The sequence below is a fragment of the Etheostoma spectabile genome, chromosome 1 (genome assembly GCF_008692095.1).
Source record: "Etheostoma spectabile isolate EspeVRDwgs_2016 chromosome 1, UIUC_Espe_1.0, whole genome shotgun sequence".
Lineage (NCBI taxonomy): Eukaryota > Metazoa > Chordata > Actinopteri > Perciformes > Percidae > Etheostoma > Etheostoma spectabile.
The window spans coordinates 13,879,977-13,889,732 of record NC_045733.1 but is presented as its reverse complement, the minus strand read 5'-3'; the positions used below and the strand labels follow the sequence as shown (position 1 = coordinate 13,889,732).

Genomic DNA, 9,756 nt, shown 5'->3' with positions numbered 1-9,756 from the left:
TGTGTGTGTGTGTGTGTGTGTGTGTGTGAGAGAGAGACACACCTGGGACTGGGCCTTAATCCAACTTAGACATCTTGTCACACCTGTAGCACTGTCTGTCTGGCAAGCACAGGTAAAGAGAGTAAAGGGGTAGCCATCTGCTCCATCAAGCCCTTCTCCAGTGTGCTGCCATGGGGATTTTCTTGTCCAGCCAAATGTACAGTGAAGGCCTCGCCGATAGACAACAGCTCCCACGCACCACCCACGCATCCCTCTTGAACTGATTCATTTGTTGATTTTTCAAATTACCACCGTCTGGCTATTGCTAACATAGCTGTTAATCCCAGAAATGGTGATTAGGAAAGGGTTAAGGACAGAATATTAATGATAAAACCTCATCAACGAGTAAATTCTAAAAGTGATTGATGGTCTCCCTTCTCAGTTACAAAAATGTGTGATACAAGAAAGTGTCTAATTATCGTAAAACTATAAAACATAAAAATGCTTTTTTATGTTAACGAACATGAGGATCAGTGCTTACCACCCACTGCAAAATTTAAAGGATCTCATGTATTACTGAAATATATTTAAAATGTTTCTGTGGAGAAGAAAGTGACCATCTCTACTGCAACATATCTGTGTGGTTTTACACTATTTGAGGATAGAAAGACGTTCTGATCAAAGCGTCTGTGTCTGAGGTATTAGTAGCACTTCACTGGTTGAAGAATCTGTCCAGTATTCATTGTGAATATTAATGATCACCGCATATACTGTCTAGTACGTGTCCACCAGGTTTGCTACACATATCAGGCACACAAGAACATTAGTAATGATCACTATTTCATCCGACATCATCCCACAGACAATGTTAAGTGTGTGTTTTTGTGTGCGTTATGTGTCGCCAGATGTCGTAGTATTATGTTATCCTTCTCTTGATTTCAAAGGGTTTCGAAAATACCAGAGCTTTTACAAGTGATCTGGTGGCATTTCATGTAGTTATTAGAAACATTATTCATACACCAATGGGCACTAATATAATTAATGTTCTTGTGGTTTCCAGGACTGTTAATTATTGTGCAGTGGTCTTATTAAGGCTCAGGTAAGCCAACTAAATATAGGGTGAATCCAACTTTTCTCTGATCAGCTTTGTAATACAGTTGCAACAATTCAACAAAAACATGAAATAAACGCATCTTTTTGTCTGTCCATTTGTAAATTTAATTTTGTAACTCGGGGACCGTGGTCTTAGCCAATCAGATTGGCTGCATGAGAGGCCTGTCCACTGCAAGATGAAAGCCATTTTTTGCTGCACCATAAAGAAGCATGTTTTTATAATGAATACCTTTTGGCCAATTAAGTAATGAATATTCACAGTACTTCATAAATTGGACAGTAAGTGTTTTTTTGTTTGTCCCATGTCCAACATTTCTTAATTTATACACATACTGTATGTGATAAAATGTTTAATGGATATGTTTTTGAAATTATATTTTGCTTGAGTGGCTAAATGTCGTTAAAAAAATCAATCTTTTTTAAAAGACCACTATTAGAACAATGCCTTACAATGAACTTGACTGTGATATAGTAGACTCCACTCAATAAAAGAAATAAGTTTGCAACAGAACTGGCACACCACTAAGTTTACTTTATATTCAGTCTGGCAGTGTCCCATATTGTAGCTAAGGCACCTGCACGTACATATCATATTTATCCAGCTAATTTAGTTTAACTTATCTACACTTACTTTGAAACCATCACAGAGCTCTCATATTTTATTATAACATTCAAGGGTCTATTTGCAGAATCACCATGGTGATAAAGAGCATAGACAACATGCCAGTCAAAGTAAGCAAGACTGCAAGGGTACTGTATAATAAGCTTCTTCAGTTGAGTTGAATACTGTCAAAATTAACTAATTTGGACAACTAATATTAAACCATTTTACATGGATATGTTTGACATTTAATTCCCTTATATTATTATATTATTCTGTATATTAAAAGTGTTAAGTCAGATGGATTGGCCTCCTGCTGAAAGAATAGGGCAAGTAGCCTACATAGATCAATTTGTACAATTATTAAGATGTCTTTGTATGTATGTATGTACTGTATGTATGTACTACCTGTTTCAACTCAACACCACAAAAAGCTCTAGCATGTATTTACAGATAGAGCTGTCAACACGTGCCATATTATTTATGCACGTTGTTTTCAATTACTGCATTGAGTAGGGTAAAGAAAAAAAGTAGGATATTGCATACTTTTTGTTTTTTACCCTTTGTGTTTGCAAGTTGTCAGGTTGATAATAAGTCATTGTTAAAGTGCTATTATTAATGACTGTATTGCAAATTTAGTGTTGTAAACAGCATCTAGAGATTTTGACTATATGCCATTTGCTGTTTTTTTTTTTAAAGTGTATTGTTCATCATGGGCTGTCTATTGAGATAACATTGCCTAAAATATAACATCAAGTCAGTGGAATGAGAACTAGCCCTTGGATACAAAAAATAGGTTTTTGGCCAGAAATACTATGAAAAGTAAAAAATTCACATTTTCTGGCAACTACATCGTCTGAATCAAGTTATCAGATGTGACAGATATGCTGCAGGCTGAGCTCAAAAGAGGGCAACACAAGAAAGTGTGTTGCACTCTTTTCCCCTCTGTCCATAAAACAGGCAGGAGCTGTAAAGTGATCAGAATAAATTGATAATTGTAAGTAGGCTACACCGTCTCACTTACAGGAGAACTACAGTATACATTGTTTGCTATAACAAACAAATCTTTTTTACAATCTAACAATATACTGGTTGAAAGAACACTTAACCAAGCATTTATCCGTAGGGGATTTAAAAGGAGTGTCATTTTTATCTATTTGCTGCCTTTCTGGAACGTATTGGGGAGGAATGAGTCTGGGAGCTTTGTACAATATTAAAACAGATGAGATCTTATTTATAGTCGATGCAGCATGGACTTGGTATTTCTTTTTAGGGGTCTCACTTATTCAAAACCCAGGTATCTAATTTAAGCAATTTATCAAAACAATTCAACAGATAACTAAACTTTTGGAGGTTTTAGAAAAATATTAATGCTCACAAGTTAATACTGGTATGTTTGTACATGCTTAGATGAACTTTCCAAATAAAACTAAAGTAGAATGCCACTTGCTATACAAAAATAGTTTCTTGTCAAAACACCCCTTTGTAGGCAACGGGGTAATGTTTGTATTTCTAAATCAATTATGGTTGTATATAAAATATATTTATACATCTCCACAACATATGTTTTAAAGGATCTGAATTTTTCTATCCCACACTGTATTTGATGTAGATTAAAATGTACAGTACCAGTCAAGGTTTGGTCAGTCAAAACGGTTTCTCTTGAATGGGAAAGCAGGTGAATATGTACTCTGTATATATATTCATAGTACATATTCATCTGTAAACTCTGTTATAGTAACAACCATCGGTATATTATGTTCATTGTACATATCTGTAAAAATTCTATTTATAGTAATATCCACCTGTATATTATATTCAGTACATATCCAGCTGTAAATCTTGCTCACAATACTTGTTGTCTATATATTATATTCATAGGACAAATCTATCTGTAAAATTCTGTTTATAATAGTATTCATTTCTATATTTATTCAGTACACATCCATGTCCTGCACTTATGAAACCATTGTCTATCCTGCACTTACTGCCATTGCACTTCTGGTTAGACCTAAACTGCATTTCGTTGCCTTGTACCCGTTCCTGTGTAATGACAATAAAGTTGAATCTAATCTAATCTAAAATGTTCAAACTTTTGACTGGTACTGGGGTTTTTTCAATATGAGTATGTACATTTTCTTCAGAATATGAAAGTGATTCAGTAAGATAAAACAATGCTGCAGCGCTGTAGTTTGTTGCTGCTTCTATGCAACTTCAACTTCTTTGATAAAAAAATATTATTTGACAATGCACTTTATCTAGTAAAGTATTAATCATAGAGTATGAATACAAGAGACAGTCACTTCAGAAGCAGAGCTTGAAAATGTGCGCATTAGTTATTTGTAAACCAGCATGGGACCAACTGACATGAAAACACTTTTATTATGAATCTCCTTTGGAAGTGCCCAACTGTCACATTTTCCTTGAAAATAACTGGTCCCACAGCTCTCAGAGGAAGCAAACTGCCTGAAAACACTCATCCACAGTCAGATTAATACTTTTACATAACTCCCTGTTTCAAAGCTATTGTTGTCCAGCCAAGTCTTGTGGCAGTTCGTGAAATGGTGACGTTATTTAATCTATTGATGAAACAGGGACTTGATTTTCTTTTCTTTTTTTTTTCGTGGTGGTGAACACAAATTTCAAATTAATGTACTTCAATGGGAAGCATCTTTTGTGATAACAGCACGACTACGGTAGCGAGTAGTATTAAAAAGCCGAAAATCAATGTAAGGAGGTTGGTTGGTGTGGTGGATGGGTCAAACAACACAGGACTTTCATCCTAAAGACTGGGATTGCGTCCCACGTGTGGCACTTCCTGTCCATGTTCTTCTTCTCCTAACCACAACCGTCCCATTGTTGTCGCCGTCTCCTATGTGTGACAGTTCCTTTCCCCGTTGTTCTTTTTTTTAACCCCAACCTTCCTGTTGTTGTAGCGCGTCTTGCAGATGGTGGCCCGTCCTGTTGTCGTCGCCGGCGTGTGACGTTTCATTTGCCCGTTATTGCGTCCCCAAAAGATCGCAGATCGTGTCCCGGCGGCTGTTGTCACCGTCCGCCGTGTGTGGTGTTTCATTTCCTTGTTGTTGCGTCCCCCAGAACAGCCCAGTGTCATGACAGTTGTCGCTGGCGTGTGGCGTTTCATTTTCCCGTTGTTGCATCCCCCAGAAGCCATGGATTGTGTCCCAGCAGCCGTTGTTGTCCCCCAGAGCAGGCTGCTGCAGCCCATTTTCATGGCAATTTGTGTAATGGTCACGTTCCCAGTTTGTGGTTACCACCACACAATAAACGAGAAAATTGTGTCCCTGTTGATGAATTAATAGATCAAAATAACGTGACCATTTCATGAACTGTCTTGAGACCAGGTTGTATTTTCTGTTGTGCAGTAAAGCCAATATTGTCACCTCTGCGACACCAATCCTACTGAGGTTAACATAGTTAAACAATGGCAAAACTGTGGTCTTTCTCCATGTACCGAGAAACGCTTGGGGAAGACGGGGGAAAAAAGAGTGGTCCAGCCCAACGGAAACAGGGCGGACTTAACCTCTTTGAAACTACATGATTGCCTGGGCCACCTTGTGAGATCACAATCTATTTGAACTGGATAAAACTGTTAATTAAGCTACTAGCTGATACATCTAAGGATAACTCTTCACATACAGTAGAGGCTACTTTTTGCTGGATACAAAGAAAGCTATTCTGCATATTTGTAAGTGGAGTGTGCAGTTCTCTGCAACTTTTTTACTAATCTGTCCTGTTTTTACACAGCAGTCTGATTTACATTAAAAACTAATATGAACTTAATTCATCTAGTTTTATCCAGTGCAAAAGCACTGCAATCTAAACTGTTGCTTTCTGTTGATTGGCAGGATTTGGGAGGTGGGGTGCACAATAACATACATTGCACTGCAATTTCAAACACCAATAATCTCTACATCTACAGAAATCCTCAAGTGAAATGTACATTTGTAACCACACCCTTGATCTTTTCCTAAGCCTAATTACCCCGTTCTTGTGCAGCATGTCAGTTAAACTTACATTTTGTAAATCTTGCAGTCCTGACCCAGAGCATCAAAAGGTGACGCCAAGAGTTCCGACCGAATGTGAAGTAGTTGAAAGCCCCGCTGTGTCTGACTGAGACGCGAAAGGAGACTTTTTGCATCAGTAACAAACGCCAAAGGCACTTGAACAAGCTTTAGGCTTTTTTCTGTATTTCACCCTCCTTCACCTCTCATTTATCTTTATTTTCAAAGTCTCTTTTGTCTCCTCCTCTGCTCCACATTTGATTTACCTGGCTTTTTTGGCAGTTCCCCTCTCTCCATTTTCACTCTCCCTGCCTCTTCATGAAAGGTTTATAGAGCAGACAGGTAGGCACATTTTGGGTGTTACTGATGGAAGAGACTGCAGGACATTAGCTTGATGATGTCAGAGGGATTTTTTCTCTCCACTGATGACTGAGAATTGTGTAAGACCTGATGATGATCTTTGATCTTCTCTTTTTTTATGCATCCTTACAATTTTTTTCTTCCTTCAGTACATCTCTCACCCTTTCCCCTTTTATTAAATTCCCCAAATAAGTTCTGTTTATCTGTTTGTCTAAGGCTTTCAGCAGTTACTTCAATAGCAGATCACAGATCATGTGTTCAGATCATGCGTTTAAATATCTGTGGGTCTTGTTAGGGTAAGATGTGTAATATCGACAAGTTGACTGGTGTGGCATTGGCCATAATAGAAACCTTTGTAACAGGCTGTTGCCTATGGCTTTGAGCTTTTGGTAGGGACCAAAAGAATGAGATCACTGCCAAAATGAGTTTCCTGGGCTCACCTTTAGAGTAAGGAGTTCATCTATAAGAAGTTGTTGAATGGAGCCAGTTGAGTTGCCCCAAGAACACCTTGAAAATACTGGAGGGATGGTGCATCCTATCTAGTTTGAGAACGTCTCAGGATCCCCCAGGTAGACCTGGAGAACGTGTTAGGAAATGGACATCTCTGGGATACCTTGCTTGCACTACATATATTATGAGTCTGGACAGACATGGATGAACATTGTTGTTGGTACAACCGTGACGCGGTAATTCCAGTTATCCATTCGGGTGATATATTATTTTCTCCTTCACTGTAATTTAAATGTGACCTCAAATTATGTTGTCAACTATCAAAGCAACTTACCTCTTCAAAACAACAAAGTGCTGAGCAGCACCAGAGATAAAACAAATTCTCTATTTAATCTCACTATCTATTTCAGTTATTATAAGTACAAATGGTAATGGCATGTTCATATCTTGTTATGTGATTTATTTTATGAATTGGCCTTTTTTGTTTTTTGTTACTTTTAAGCCATGATAAGCCTCTCAGATACAGGGATCATCTTTTTTGATCAGATGAAAAAACAAGCGCTAACAAGAAGAACTCACAGATAAATAGCTAAACCAATCCAACAGAATGATATTTTAACATTGGTACACGTTGTGAGAGAGGGATCAAAAGAGAGCAATCTAATCCTTTAGGCGTTTTGGGCAGCTGTTCAACTATGTTCTCTTTCTATTGCTCCTTCCCCCCTCTCTCTCTCTCTACCATAGTGAGCGAGAGAGGTGCAAACTATTATGTTTATATGGCTTGATAGTACATACAGAAAACTGTCATGTCTGATCATGTTGAAACAGTAGGCTACAAGAGAAATTTTCATCAAGGAGTGTAAACTGGCAGATACTAATAGAGAAGCAGTGGATTGTTACTTCCTCCAGTATTTACCATTCAAGTCTCTATTTATCATCTGATTATCCCCCAAAGCCATGCACTAATTATATATCAATTGTTTCTTGCCTTCTCTTGTCTACTCTTAGTCAAGCCTGAACCTCAAAGATGGCTGTACTGTTAATGGTGTCAAAGCAAAATGTTCTAAATTGTAACTCTTGCTAACATTTAGTAGAACTTTAAATTACAAACAGGGATTAACACTTCAAGAACCATTTTCTGGAAAACAGGAGACTGGGCTGGCTGCAGCCTGGAGCATCCCATGTCATCCGTCCCATCTCATGCGGTCCCGTCTCATACGGAGGTGTGTCCAACGGAAAAATTCAGAGGGTCAAAAATACGAAATCGCGAATAATTTTCCAGATAGAGTCAAGGGTAAATTCGTGACCACATTTGTTGCAATCAATTGAAAAACGTTAACTGTTAAAGTAACAATTTTGTCATACATATAATTTGCTCATTTCTGATTATGGTTGTGTTGTTCAATATTAACGTGGCTGCAGCTGATGAAACCAACATCAGTGACGCAGCCGTTTCTGCCAACTAACGGCAGGATCTCCTGAGGAGAAATCCACGATCTGCACACACATCAACAAGACTACAAAAATAAACATATTAAACTCTTTCCAAGACTTTTTAATTTTATATTCTATATTATTTTCACACTTCACCGGGACATTGCTGCAAATACAACTGCTTATCAGCATGGCGAGAGCATTCGACTGTCTACTGGCGCTGCCTCGGCTGTCGGGTCTAAACCCGGGGCAGAACGCGGTTGTATTTACCGCGGCCTCGGCTGTTGGGTCTCTGGGACCCGGGGCAGAATGCGGTTCTATTTTTCTACTACCGCGGCCTCGGCCTTCAGGTCTCTGGGACCCATCCTGCATTCGACTGCGTATCTCTACTGCCACGGTCTTGGGCTGGAATGCGATTGAATTTTTCTTCCACTTCCGCCAGCGGTTCTATTGTATTTTGTGTTGTATTGTATGAAAGGGGGGAAAAAAATTAAAAACAAAACCAAATGCTTGAAATCTGTCGGGAGAGAAATTCCTTCTGTAGTTGCAACTTTGATCCAAGTTGCAGAAGGATAATTTTAGTTTGTCTATATTCTGAATTTATTTTATAGACGGACATATATTTTTAAATATTTAAAAAAAATATGTATATATTTTATTCATTAGCATGATAGCTGACGTGAGCTTTTACTTAAGTAAGAGAGATGCAGTATTTTTTCCAGATGCAAGCTCTTATTTTGAAAAGTAGAAACTCGGAGATGGCAGAAAAATTCTTTTAGTTTGCCGATAATCAGCATTTATTTTATAGACGGACATATATTTTAAGTGTTTTTATTCATCAGTATGATAGTCTGCATTTATCTTATAGACATGTTTAGTTAAAATAACAAACATGTTTTATTCATTTGCATGATTGCCGTTACGGCAATCATGCAAATGAATAAAATACTTTTAATATGTTTTAAGTATTTAATTCATGATAGTTGACGCAGGCTTATTTTATTCCAGACGATAGTCTGCATTTATCTTGTCAACACAAGCATAACATTCAGAAATGAGCAAACTATATGTATGGCAAAATTGTAACTTTAACAGTTTTTAACGTTTTTTCAATTGATTGCAACAAATGTGGTCACGAATTTACCCGTGACTCCATCTGGAAAATCATTCGCGATTTCGTATTTTTGACCCTCTGGTTTACCGTTGGACAAAACTCTGCATGGGACGAGATCGCATGAGACGGGACGGATTACATGGGACGCTCCAGGCTGCAGCCATATACTCTTGGAAAACAGTGTAATTTTGTGTTAACTTAATGCTGCACTTGTGGGTATACAGTAAATAGTCCAACTAGTTATTAAAAGTTGTTATAACATTCCCTTTTTTGCCTATCCTATCAGTAAGTCATTAAATGAGTCAAATTTAATATTGAAAGATGAAGACAGAACTTAAATCTACAGGCTTTCTGTTACTAAACCTGCTTTTTAACCTGCTTTGTAATAGATATATTTATATACTCATACCACATTCTTCCCCATTCCTGAAGGTTTATTCCAAGATTCCTGACTAATTGCAATGTAGATTAGAACCTGTGGCCAAATCCACATGACAGAGTTGAGGAAGATGTAGAGGTACAGTAATCACTTCTTTGTTTTGCTTTTTACAGTACAAGCAAGTTAAGAAACATTGCATTTGATGTTTTAAAATACTGTCTTTTCTATTTCCTAGCTAATTATTTAGCTTTGATTCAAATAAACCTATGTTGTGATTGGACTGTATTGTTTTTCATCAATACAT

The 9,756-nt window shown here is 37.6% G+C and overlaps 1 long non-coding RNA gene across 1 annotated transcript in view; it reads left to right on the top strand.

The window, feature by feature from the left end:
* The window catches only part of LOC116690104 (uncharacterized), an 8,083-nt gene extending 2,193 nt beyond the window's left edge, over positions 1-5,890 (top strand). The window contains exon 3 of the long non-coding RNA XR_004332167.1: positions 5,747-5,890. This is a non-coding gene — a long non-coding RNA (uncharacterized LOC116690104). The remainder of the gene's footprint in view (positions 1-5,746) is intronic.
* Positions 5,891-9,756: the final 3,866 nt, after the last annotated feature.